Consider the following 14,660-nt stretch of genomic DNA (forward strand, 5'->3'; position numbering starts at 1 on the left):
GGACAGTCCGCTCGTGAGTAGGCTAGTTGGACGGACTAAGTATGGCGCATGCTCAGAAAGGATTTACACGGTGTTGCATTGTTGTGTATTGGACGTCCTATTTCTAATCCCGTCGTACGTGCTGTACACGTCATCGCGCAAGCTTTCAACGGACTGTTTGTTCATTGTGTGTGGTCAAGTCCGTTCATTCAAAAGTAGGACGGACTGTCCGTCGGATTGTCTGACGGACTTAGTTGGCCAGACAGTCCGCCCGTGTGTACGCGGCTTAAGAAAAGCATGTAAAATAAAAACAAAGAATTTCCAAGCTCAACTTACCAACCAGCCTGCGACCAACCGAATTAACCTGTCTAATGCCCTGTACACGGTCGGACATTCCGACAACAACATCCGTCGGATTTTGTCATAAACTGGTGTTGTATACACACGGTCGGACAAATTTGTTGGAAAATCTGATCGTTCGGAACGTGATGACGTTCGTTCATTACGACGGGACTACATAGAGGCTACTAGCCAATAGCTTTGGTCTCATAATTTGGTCTGAGCATGCGTGGCACTTTGTCCGATTGTAATTCTCTACAATAAACGATCGGAAAAAGTCTGATCAGATTTTTTTGTCTGAAAATTTGAGATCCTGCTCTCAAATTTTTTCCGTCTGAACTTCCAACGGAAAAAGTCCGATAGAGCCCACACACAATCGGATTTTCCGACAATATAATCCGATCGGTCCTTTTCCGTTGGAATTTCCGACCGTGTGTACAAGGCATAACAGTATGCGTTAAAAACAGGGGTTTAGTTGCACACATTTGCAAATGCATGCATAAGCTGCAGGCCACGGCAAGGCACCCTGTATCCTGCAGACCCTAACTCTAACTTTGAAGAGTCTGCACAGTGGTTTTATTAGTACTTAAAAATCCCCATAGGCGACGCTTTAGAATTTTTTAATGGTTACATGTTTTGAGTTACAGAGGAGGTCTAGGGCTAGAATTATTGCTCTCATTCTAACGTTTGCGGCGATACCTCACATGTGGGGTTTGAACACTGTTTTCATGTGTGGGAGGGACTTACGTGTGTGTTCGGTTCTGCGTGCGAACACACGAGGACAGGGGCGCTTAAAATTTTTAGTTTTATTTTTTTATTGTTAATTTTACTTTTCTTTTTTTAGTTTGACACTTTAAAAAAAAATACAAATAAAATGTGATCACTTTTATTCCTATCACAAGGAATGTAAATATCCCTTGTATTATAAATATGGCATGATCGGTCCTCTTTACAGTGAGATATGTGATCAATAAGACCCCACATCTCACCTCTAGGCTGGGATGCTTGAAATAAAAAAATAAAAATAAACAACCCATGGCGGTGCCATTTGTTTAAATGCAGAGGCCGGGCGTGATGTCATAACATGCCCGTGCCCGGCTTCCGAACGATCATAGAGACTCCGGTGACTATCTGGTCCGCGCAGAAATCTCTATGGTAAGCATCCGGGGCTGGCAATCTGTTCTCCAACTCACCGATGGAAGCGATGAGTCCGTAGAAGCAACAGAGGGGGGAGGGGGAGGGGGACATCCCCTCTCGACGCCCATAAGAACGATCAAGCGGTGGAACAGCCACTATGATTGTTCTTATGGTGTAAGGAATTGCTATTTTAACTGACAATTGCGTGGTCATGCGATGTTGTACACCAATAAAACTATTTTGCTATAAAAGAAATAAAATAAAAAAAATAAAAAAAATAAAAAAATAAGTTTCTTGATAAGTTTAGGCCAATATGTATTCAGCTACATATTTTTGGTAAAAAAAAATAAAAAAATCACAATAAGCGCATAGTGATTGGTTTCTGCAAAAGTTATAGCGTCTACAAACTATGGGATTTTTTTTTTTGCCTTTTTTTTTTGCCTTTTTTTTTTACTAGTAATGGCAGCGATCAGCCACTTATAGCGGGACTGCGACATTGCAGCGGACAAATCGAACACCTAACTGCCACTTTTGACACTTTTTTTGGGAACCAGTGAGTAAACAGTAAAATATGCACTGCCACTGTACTAATGACACTGGCATGGAAGGGGTTAACATCAAGGGCAATCAAAGGCTTAAGTGGGTCCCAAGGGGGGTGCTTGCTAACTGTGTGGGGGATAGTCTGAGTGGGTGAATACAGAGATCTGCAAGATCTCTATTTTCTCCCCTGTCAGAACAGCAAACTGCCTTATTTACATAGGCAGATCGCTGTTCTGTCTCTCTAGAGAACGATCGAGGGTGGCCGGGTGATTGGCTCTCCCTCTGTCTAATCGGCGCACGTGTTACGGCTGTCTATTGCATTCCACGCAATAGAGCCAGCCTGCCAGTAGGCGGTCGGCCAGAGGTTAAAATTTGCAAACAAACAAGTTAGTTAGTTTTAGTTTCTGATATAAAATGTTGCAATATATATATATATATATATATATATATATATATATATATATATATATATCTTCATAAATTTAAGTCACTATTTTGCAACATTACTTTGGTAAAAATAACCCAAATCTGTGCATATTATTTAGCCTATGTGAAAATTATGGAGTCTACAAATTAGGGTATATATCAAAAAGAACAAAAAAATTGACCTATGGTATATATCAGATAGTCTTAACCAGGGTTTCTCCAGAGATTTCTAGGGGTACCTTAAGCTCTGGCTGATCGATCTCCCATTTAATGGTGTCTGCCATGACAAAGCCACTTGGAAATGCCAGCAATATGGTACCAATTATCTTTTTAGCTCTCTGTAAAGCCTCAGATTTTCCGACGGGAATTGTGTTGGTGGAAAATCTGACTTTTTGCACGCTCCATCGGACAATTGTTGTCGGATCTTCCGTGGACAAATGTTGGATGGCAGGCTTTAAAATTTTACGCAGACAAATGTCTGTTGTCAGATTTGCTGAGCGTGTGTACACAAGTCCATCGGAGAAAATTCCAACGTACAAACACGCATGCTCGGAAGCAAGGATGAGCCTGAATCGGTTGGTCTTGTAAACTAGCGATCGTAATGGAGAATTCACATTCGTGACGTGGCAAATTATGAAATCTCAAAATATAGCACACATTCTCTTCTTCTTTAATGGGATAATAATGAAGCTGCTTTGCTGGTGATACTGATGGAGTTATTGCAAACGAATTTTCAAAGGCTTTTTTTTTTTTTTTTTTTTGGGCAAGTTACCACAACACCATTATCCCGTCGTTTTTAAGATCAAAGATACAACTATGTTGGTGTCCCTTGTCAATTTTACATTGTATTTTTTTAAATGTAACTGCTACTCCCAAACTGTCATTTGAAGTAAAACACATAGCCAAGTATTATTCTCCACAATTGTTTTATTGTGCATTAAAAAAAAAAATAAAAAAAAAAATTAGACATGCTATCTGCAAATAGAACTTAACCAAAAAGTATATTCTATGCATCCAAAAATATAGAAAATATAACAAATCAAATCATTATTCAACCAAAAATTAAAAGCCTCATGCATGTGTCCTGCTTCATAATATAAGGGGTCAACAATGCCAAGAGTTGGTGAAAGCAGGGGTCCGTCATCCGGAGATAATTCCGAAAATCATCTGGATTATTCTCCTGGAGCTCCCACAGCAAAGGCATATGACATAATTGGTCACAATTAATAAAGCAACCAATTTTTGGTCCAAGAACTCCTCGTCCTCCTGTTCCTGGACTGGACTTGGGTCAAAGCAATAACTCCAAGGCCAATAATAAATAACACATTATTTCCTCCGATACCGCAACATGTCTGGTTGACGAACGGCCATTCAGAAACAAACTGAAAAGTGCTAAATGAAAAATGCTAAATGAAAAGCGCGAATCAACACTCACCAAACTTCTACTAACACGAAATTAGCAGGAGGAGCCCAAAGGATGGCGCTAAAGAGCTGAAAAAACACATAGTACGTCACTACATTTGCATTTGTTGACTGACAATTCCTTGCCATTTGTATGCAAGACAAAATCCAGTCACGTGCCTGCGGACAAAACTCAGAGGTTTTGTCTGCGGAAAATCCGATCGTGTGTACAAGGCTTTAGGGTGGCTTTCTGACCACCACTGGCAGAGGACATTATTCATACTGACCACCAATGTAAGTGACATTTTGGCCACTAACTACCCAAGAATTACATTTAGTACAAGATTTCTGAGACCTGAAAATTATTTTAGGGTTACTCTGGGGTTAAAAAAAAGGCAGCGAAAGCCCGGTATATCTATTTGAAAATTGATCAATCCTGATTTACTGTCGCCTCTCATTTATTGAGACCCAAAAATGTAAGGACAGCACAGATACCCCCCAAATGACCCCTTTTTGGATAGTAGACAATCCAAGGTATTTAGTAAGAGGCATGGTGAGTATTTTGAAGTTATAATTTTTTGGCACAATTTTTTTGCAAAATAAAGGAATTTAAATAAAATTGGGGTCCTTTTCACAATTTTTTTTTACATATTCTCACCAGAGCAGTAGAGCATCATTTTACAATAGGCCGGTTTGGAAGTGATTAAAAACTGATTGTAGGTCTAAAGATTTTTTTAAGGCGGGGTTCATTCTGAAGCCGCTGTGGGTCCCAGTGGAGGTCCCGTGCATCCCTGTACACCGATTCAGGTGTGAATCAGGTCTGAATTTCACCTGAATTTGCACCTGAAATGCAGCCAAGGATGCACAGGACCCTTTCCAAATGCGGACCGCGGCCACCCGAAGCTGTGTGAACCGTCTCCATTGAGAGTTGGCCACAGTCTCCTGTCATGCTAATTGGATGCAGGGAAACCCACAAGTGTGAACCCAACCTATGGGCCGGTTCACAACAGAATCACACAGCAACACAGTCTACTTCTGGTGCGATTTGTTTCCCTGCAGTGTGATTTGCAGCCCATTCATTTGGAAGGGCTGCACTTTGCACTGGAACCCACCAAATCACATGGTACCTTTTCGATCTGGCATCCGCAAACACTGTGCGATTGTGATCTGTGGTTGGTATGCCATTAACAATGTTTTGGCACCTACAGCAGGTGGCAAAGGCAGTGCGTTTTTAACACAGTGCGGGAAACAAACATGGAGCACACCTTTCCTGCACTGTGTTTTGGCGTGAGCCGACCCTAAACCCCCAAACAGTGTAAATTTTCCCTGAAAAATAAATTGGTGGTAGTTTTTCGATTTTTAAGTTGCACAATATTAATGTAACGGTTAATCAAACACAAGTTTTCAGTTAAAGTTCATTTTAGGGCACACAAACACAATACATACTTGTAGTTTCGGTAAAATATAAAGGATAAACTTGTGTAGAGTAAATAGATACCAAACACGTCAAGTCTTAAAAATTGCGTGCGCTGCAAAACAATGATGAACTTCGGGAACTAAAATGTTTCATAGTCGACACTTTAAAGTGGGAACACATGGTGAGGGTGTGTGTAAGGTGGTGAGGGTATGTATAGGGTGGTGAGGGTATGTGTAGGGTGGTGAGGGTGTGTGTAGGGTGGTGAGGGTATGTGTAGGGTGCTGAGCGTGTGTGTAGGGTGGTGAGGGTATGTGTAGGGTGGTGAGGGTGTGTGTAGGGTGGTGAGGGTATGTGTAGGGTGGTGAGGGTGTGTGTAGGGTGGTGAGGGTATGTGTAGGGTGGTGAGGGTATGTGTAGGGTGGTGAGGGTGTGTGTAGGGTGGTGAGGGTATGTGTAGGGTGCTAAGCGTGTGTGTAGGGTGGTGAGGCTATGTGTAGGGTGGTGAGGGTATGTGTAAGGTGGTGAGGGTGTGTGTAGGGTGAATTCTCCGGGGGTACAAGGAAGCATGCTGTACTAGACATGTGCATTTGTTTTTGTCCGCATCTGAAAACCGAAAGATCCGACATAAACAAATGCTTTATTTTCGTTTTCGTTGTGACAACAGTTCGATATAGATAGGAGATTTGATATGATGCTGACAATAGCGATCTGTGCCCATCGAACCTGTGGTCGAATGTGCCTAGCCTTAGCTCTATTAGTCCAAGATTATTCGACATAGAGAGAAAAGATTCGACATAGAGAGAAAAGATTCGACATAGAGAGAAAAGATTCGACATTATAGAGACAATAGCAAAAAAAGGTTGAATGTGCCTAACCTAACTCTATTAGTCCAAGATTTTTCGACATAGAGAGAAAAGATTCGACATGAAGATTTGACGAAGCAGTAACTGGGAGTGAATATTTATGGTCAAATGCTCCACCCATAGGCTATAGAAGAATTCTAATGTTGGTTGTATAGTAATAATAATTAATAAATATAATTATTACTAGTGTCATACAACATTAGAATTCTACTATAGCTTGTAGGCGGAACATTCGACCGGAAATGTACGATCGCGGCGTTGTACAGTTCAGCTGCTCCATCAGATTTTCTTAGAACATTCAGACACCATAAGCCTTCAATGACAGATTAGACCTTAATTATTTCGGATTTTCAGACGAATGCATTTTTCTTTACGAAACAAAATAAATAAAAACAAATTGCGGGAGTAACTAAATAAATTCATTTTTCGGACGAAAACTAAATTCCGAAACAAAATATTTCAGTGTGCATATGTCTATGCTGTACAGCTACCCAATTCCTTCCACCAACTTGTCAGATTTTTAGCAGCCTGGAAAGTGTGTAAACCACCCCACACTGCTGCTGACGTATGCCATAAGTTAAAAAGTTAAAAGAGCTGTCAGAAGGGTTCAGAGCTGTCTCCAGCAGCACATCATTTTCACCACTAGATGTCATAAGTCTGATGGTCAACATAATTTTTCCCAGTTCCTCTGAGCCTAGGTCATCCTGGACCTACGTCAACCACTAACTGGACAGTGATAGGAGAAGCAGCACACTGATGAGTTCATCTCCATGTCACTTTGCCCTCTGCTCCTATCAATATGCTTCTTGTCAGCACATAAACTGTTTTGCTCCTTGTGCTTCTTCTTCCTCTCACACTCCAATGTAAAGGAACTCCAAGAAGCTGATCCAGTGCCACAATGATGTACACAGCTTGCATTTCTAACATACAGAAAAAAAAAATCAATACTGATGTATTAATGAATACATTGCTGCATTAATTGGTGTCTTTGTATCTGTCTGGAGTTGAGATTTACAGTAAGTGCCCGTTCACACTACCGCGACTTGTCAGGCGACTTAGCCGCCTGACAAGTCGCGCTCCGTTCTGTACTATGGAACCGTTCTAATAGGAGCGACTCAAGTCGCTCCGACTTAGAAAAAGGTTCCTGTACTATTTTCGGGGCGACTTCAGGCGACTTGCATTGACTTCTATACAGAAGTCATTTTGCAAGTCGCCGCTGAAGTCGTGTGCAGGTCGCGTCTGTGAGTCGCGCTGCAAGTCGCGTCGCCCCTGTGTGAACGGGCACTAAGTGGTTGGGTTTACATATATTTTCTTTTCAATCTTAACAGGATTGTGCTTGTATATTTGTTTCCCAGCTTCCAACTCTAACAATGAATAAAAAATGCTTTTCTTACATAGTCAAATTTGCATTTTAAGGTCACAAAACATTCAGCTTAATAACTTCTTCCCCGTTGTAATCCTCAAGAACAAGTTATATAATGGATGTCAACTGAATTTCATCAAACTTTTGTTTTGCATTTGTTCAGTTTATTTTCCCATAAGAACATTTTTATGGTTTTATGGAAATATATTCACTTTTTGTATTCTTGTACCAGAACAACGCCTGACCGGTTCCTGTTCATGCTTCACGTGGTTTTCCCACCACAGGTCCCGCTCCATTGCCTCTAATGGATGGGATCAGTAATAAAGCATGACAAAGAGACGGGATTCATTTTTTTTTATATCTTCCTGTATAATAGACTGGTTTACGATGCCCTTTGCTTTCCACATACTTCCTCTTCCACTGGGATTTCCTTTGTGGAATACACACCGCTTCTTATCACACAATCTGTGCTCGGCCGGGTCATGTGACAATCCCCGCTCTGCATATCGCTTTACTGATCATGGATATCTGTGCAACAATGGTTCTCATTTAGAATATTAATGTGTGTGTGTATATATATATATATATATATATATATATATATATATATATATATATATATATATATATATATATATAGTATCTAACAAATGTGAGTACACCACTCACATTTTTGTAAATATTTAAAATATTTTATTCTATCTTTTCATGTGACTACACTGAAGAAATTACACTTTGCTAAAATATAAAGTAGTGAGTGTACAGCTTGTATAATTGTTTGCAGGTTTTCTTGTTCATCATCTTTACAAAAGGCTTCCTTCTGGGATGACAGTCACGGAGACCAATTTGATGCAGTGTGCGGCATATGGGCTGAGCACTGACAGGCTGACCCCTCCACCCCTTCAACCTCTGCTGCAATGCTGGCAGCACTAATATGTCTATTTTCCAAAAACATCCTCTGGATATGACGCTGAGCACGTCCACTCAACTTCTTTGGTCGACCATGGCGAGGCCTGTTCTGATTGGAACCGGTCCTGTTAAAGAGGAAGTAAGCTCTCCCACTCTGATGCTTCTCTTCATTTGGTCCATTATAATAAGTAATTATCAGACTATAGCCACTGTAATCCAGTCCAAATCGCATATTACTTACTGTTTAAAGAAACTTTAAAAAAACTTGTTTCCAGGGGTTAGGCAGCACCATCTTAAAAAGGAGGGCCAGTTTAAAAAAAAAAAAAAAAATTTAAGTCAGCAGCTGCAAACACTGTAGCTGCTGACTTTTAAAGCGGTAGTAAACCCGCAAACTTTTTTTTTTTTTTAAACCTGCAAAGCAAAAGGCATAATGAGCTAGTATGTATGAGGGGTGTACTCTCCTTTGTGAGATACTGTGTGTATATATATATATATATATATATATATATATATATATATGCTTTATATTACCAAAAGTATTGGGACACATGCCATTACACACATGCAATTTAATGGCATCCCAGTCTTAGTCCGTAGGGTTCAATATTGAGTTGGCCCACCCTTTGTAGCGATAACAGCTTCAACTTTTCTGGGAAGGCCGTCCACAAGGTTTAGGAGTGTGTCTATGGGAATGTTTGACTATTCTTCCAGAAGTGCATTTGTGAGGTCAGGCAATGATGTTGAACCAGAAGACCTGGCTAGCAGTCTCCACTCTAATTCATCTCAAAGGTGTTCTATCGGGTTGAGGTCAGAACTTTGTGCAAGCCAGTCAAGTTCCTCCACCCCAAACTCGCTCATCCATGTTTTTATGGACCTTGCTTTGTGCACTGGTCTAAATCATTTGGTGGAGAGGGGATTATGGTGTGGGGTAGTTTTTCAGGGGTTGGGTTTGGCCTCTTAGTTCCAATGAAGGGCACTCTTAAGACATCAACATACCAAGACATTTTGGACAATGTTATGCTCCCAACTTTGTGTGAACAGTTTAAGGATGGCCCCTTCCTGTTCCAACATGACTGCGAACCAGTGCACAGAAAGTGATCCACGGGGGGGGGGGGGGTCTCAAATAGTCTGACACACCTCTTTTACAGTGCTCCAATAGACAATACTCATGCTCTCTGAGCAGCACTATTGATTGGAGCACTGTGTGTGAGGCCTGTAGGACTCTTACACTCTGTTGAGGGAAGAAGTCTGGATCACTGGTGTGCTGCCACCACAGGTCTGCTTAACATAGCCACAATGTTTTTTACTTTTGGATAAAGTAGGAAAGTTATAATAACCTGGCCAACAGTGGCGGCTGGTGGTATATTTTTTTGGGTGGGGGAGGGTGCGGCAAACAATGCACCCACAGCCACTCACCCAGGCCGTGCACCCCGGGGGGTCGACTGGGTCATCCGCACCCTCAGCCCCACACTTACCCCATCTATGGCATGGGCAGCGCTTCCCTCTGGGAGGCGGCTTCCCCTACGTCTCCTCCTTGGCATCATGGTGGCCGCGCGTCTCCTCCCTCCTCCTCCCTTCTCCTTCAAAGCCAATAGGATCACCCTCTTGGCACGGTACCCAGCTATTGGAGATCACTAGGGAAGCGATGTCTATAACAGTGATTTCCAGCTTCTGGAGGGTTCCCACAGGTATGGTATATGCATAAGTACATTGGTCCAAATCTTCTTCAAGCCAACCTGACTGTATCTCCTTGTTAAAATATAAAGCTTTCATTGGACTTATTTTTTTATAAAAAAAAATATGCAACTATTCCTTTACATTGAAGTTATTGGATGGTACAAGGAACACAGAGGGGGTTTGTAAGTTATGAGAAATAAAATCATACAGCATTTCACATGTAAAGGTCATTCAGTTTTTATAAACACTGTTCGAGTCCCCCAGCATGTGTCTTCTTTAATATCAGGCTGATGAGAATCTTATTTTTAGCCCGGAGGGGAAGTGACACTACGAAAGCTATAAGTCATTAAGAAAAATGTTCTAAAGGATCTGGACATTTTCACATCCTCTGTACAAGCACCCGGATTACTATATTACTGTATTGCCATTCTCAGGGGAGGCAATCCAGTATACAAGATACAGCTGCTGATGTCAAATATGTGTAGGGAGTTTCAGAGGAATGCAATGACAAGGTAAGAGGAGAGCCATATCACAGTTTTTAGTTTAAACAAGTCTTGTTAATGCAAAATACATCTGCGTTCAGCCTTGTGAGATCAACACTGTTTTTTTGGTATTGGTTCAGAGTCCCCTGTATAAGCAGTGATGGTCTATCTTAAAGTGGTGCTGGCACATTTCTAAAACTCAAAATCAAAGTGTAGCCCAGACCCAGAGCTTGACTAGAGAGAGAGAGAGGAACTATAAAGACCCTGAGCTAAAGCTGCTTTGTGTGCCTCTACAAGACACTTGTGCTGGCATTCAATGCTGTTTAGCATCCCTCCAGCAGAAGAAGCCACTAGGCATCAAGGACTTGAAAAACTGATAGGACTTGATGATGCACTTGCATGGGATCATAGGAAGCATGGGCATCCGTAGGTAGGGGCAAGGTAGGGGCAAGGGGGGTCAAGTGTCCCCCCCCCCCGGAATCAGGGATTGGATCAGCACTGTTAGCACAGTGGCGTCACTATATGAGTCCGGGCAGCCCGCACCCAGGGGGGTGACACCATCAAGGTGCTGTCAAGCCCCCCCCCCCCATCAGTGTAGTGTGACTGCGGGCTCTTTCCCTTTTCCATCCAGCAGAGAACTTGGCAGTACTGTGACAGGAGAAAGGTGAGCTGTGGGCTGTCAGAGGAGTCCCCCGCTCACCCCCCCTTTCTCCTGTCAAGGAGAAGAGACAGCGGCTCTCACTAGGTTCCCCACTCCCAGCTTCCTGCCTGCTCCATTCCTTCCCCATTGGCCATAACTGAGGGACAATCAAAGTAGACTAGAGCATCATATGACATGTAGTCCCAAAGACTGGCAGCCCCATTTTCCACAGGGAGGAGGCTATAGCTCGATAAAGAGAGATTGAGAGACTGCAGCTTGGAAAAATGAGGGAGAGAGTGCTACAGGACAAAGAACGAGGTGTGTGCTGGGGGGGAAGCCAGAAAGTGCCATGCTGCCCAGTGCCACCAGAGAGAGCGCCATGCTGCCAAGTGCCACCAGAGAGAGCACCACGCTACCCAGCACTACCAGAGAGAGCCATGCTGCCCAGCACCACCAGAGAAAGACTAAGCTACTGCCAGGGTAAGACATGCTACACTACTGACCAGAATCGCAACCGGGGACTCCAGAGTGAGCGATTATCCAGCCAGAGGGATCACTGCTATCGTTTCGCTGGGTCTGGTAAGAGGGCCTGTCGGCCATTATCCATTACTTATCCTAGGGACTGTACTATGTCTGCAGTCTCTGACCATGATAATGTGATAATGACATTGTCAAAAAGGGGTGGTGCATGGGTAACCCTAAAATTATGCCCCGCCCCCGAAAAAAGGTCTGCGGATGCCCATTAAAGGAAGCATAGTTCACAGAGAACACTGAACTGAGGAATTAAATACAGTCATGAAATGCAGGAGACAAAAGACCCTGCAAAAGGAGGAGTGAGCTGTCTGGGTCTTGTGTGTGCAGGGACCTGGAATGGTACACACCTGTTTCTTGTACCTGCCTGTGCCTACACAGAAAAACTGAGCCTGTGAGGACCAAACGGCTAACACCTGTATGCCATGCGATCAAAGTACTAGAATCAAGCCACTGAGGATCAGGGTGCTAAGAAACTGCAGATGAGAGGACTTGATGAAGAGTATTGAGTTACTGGGGACTATGTTCTGCAGACTGCTCACCGAATGCCCAGAACAAGGTTCGCTATGTGCCAAGACTGGGGAGCATGTTCAGCTGAGCTTACTTTACCATTGTTTAGCAGTTCAGTACTACAGGACATTGCCTATTTGACTAGAAGACCCAAAACACTTCACTGCATGCAGTTTTAAATGGATGGTAAAAGTGCATTACCATACAGGTTAGGCCCCACCATTAACTGGCTGAAGCCTCAGATCAGGCACCATATACAGAACCATAAGTTACCTTCCAGGAGTAGCCCACACATATGTACAGTATTTCACAAATGTGAGTACATCTCTAACATTTTTGTAAATATTTTATTATATTTTTTCATGTTACAACACTGAAGAAATGACACTTTGCTACAATGTAAAGTAGTGAGTGTACAGCTTGTATAACAGTGTAAATTTGCTGTCCCTTCAAAATATCTCAACACACAGCCATTAATGTACTCACTTTTGTTGCCAGTGGTTTAGACATTAATGACTGTGTGTTGAGTTACTTTGAGGGGACAGCAAATGTACACTGTTATACAAGCTGTACACTCACTACTTTACATTGTAGCAAAGTGTCATTTCTTCAGAGTTGTCACATGAAAAGGTATAATAGAATATTTACAAAAATGTGAGGGGTGTACTCACTTTTGTGAGATACTGTATATCCATACCTACTGCTAGGGGGATATATACAGAGTGCACTTATAACAGTGGAGTTATCGTGAGAGTCTTCATTACTGTTTATGCTTTTTCTATTTATAAGATTAATTGTTTGTCCAGTTAATATTATTAATGCTGCTGGTATTAGTTAGGTTTTGTGTAGTACCACTGTGGTTTTGATTAACTGACATATTAGAGCCTAGTATTTATGTCATTTACGGTAGTTAATTGCAGTCAAACAGATTTGTTTACTCATTAGCGCGTTTAAGTATTGCCATTTATTTTTCATTGTAATAATATACTTACTCTATTTACAATCAATTCTCCTAGCGTCTAGTTCCATATGCTAATACAATGGTGGTAGTAAACTAACCCTTAACCTCAAACAGATGTCTGCTGCATCCCACTATCTAACCATTATCTAACCTGGTGTGTCGGGGGGGGAGCAGTTCAAAAAGTCATGGCAGAACAGAGAACCCATCATACCAAGCGGCTCCCCAGGGAGTAAGCGCTACAAAAGTCATGACAGTAAAGAAAAGGGTTAATAAATACCCTACCAGCTGTCTTCCTGTGTAATGTTGGCTGGAACATCTTAAACTTCTGACAAAGTTGAGATGTTATTAATAGACATCGTCACTCCCATGTTGTCACAATGCAAGCCCACCTTCTTATTCCAAAATGCATCCCCCCCAGATTCCAACAGCACCAGATTTTTCAACCAGCTCTTTGCACTCCATTACTCCCACCGATCCTGCCGTGTCCCTAAGCAGGACCAAATCAGAGTTGCTAACAGGGCTAGCCATCCACAGGGATCTTCCATTGTAAGCCTCTAAAAATGTGTCCCAAATCTTAAGGTAGGTCCTTAGTCAAACTAACAAAGTGTCGCGGGGCGCTGTAGCCAAGGAAAGTTGGCGGCAAAAAATGCTACCCATAAGAATAATCCTGCACTTATGTTCGCAAGACCCCAGTTTGTCCTTGGGCAAATGGCACTCCATGGCCACCAAATCGATTGTTATCCCCAGAAAAACCAGCTCGGTCGCCAGTCCCTTCGTTTTGTCTGGGGCCAAAAGGATGCCGAAACGGTCCGCTATATGTTGTAACGTCTCCATCAAAACCACACATGCGTTGGAAGCTGGTGGACCGATGCACAGAAAATCTTCCAGATAGTGGATGATGGAATTCAGACCCAACACATCTCGCACCACCCAATCGTCAAAGGAGCTAAAGGCCTCGAACAGAGCGCAGCAAATGGAACACCCCATAGGTAGGCAACGATCGAAAAAATACAAACCTTGCCATCGACAGCCCAAAAGGTGTATACTGTCCGGAAGAACCGGGAGCAGGCGAAACGCTGCCTCCACATCTGCCTTGGCCAACAATGAACCGCAAACGAAGTATAGGTGACCGCACAAGCCTGCATGTGAATACCATCGTTGACCAAGCCCCCTCTCGGGTGGGACAGATGATGTATTAAACGGTACTTGCCTGGCTCTTTTTTGGGAACAACCTCCAGGGGAGACACTACCAGGCCCGGAAATGGGGAAGAGGAAAAAGGTCTGCTCATTCTGCCCAGGGAAACTTTCTTCGTAAGTTTCTCCGACACCACCTTCAGGAACTGGATTGCTCACTGTAAATTAATGGACAAGGGTGGCACCCCTGTCAATGCACATGGGATATGAAAACCTTCCTCAAAACCCTCTCCCAGGAGCCGTGAAGATTCTTGATCCGGGTACCTACTTAGGAAAGGAGCCATCCTTTTC

The sequence above is a fragment of the Lithobates pipiens genome, unplaced genomic scaffold, assembly GCF_037356315.1.
Source record: "Lithobates pipiens isolate NorthernLeopardFrog02 unplaced genomic scaffold, aLitPip1_a1.2 Scaffold_22, whole genome shotgun sequence".
Lineage (NCBI taxonomy): Eukaryota > Metazoa > Chordata > Amphibia > Anura > Ranidae > Lithobates > Lithobates pipiens.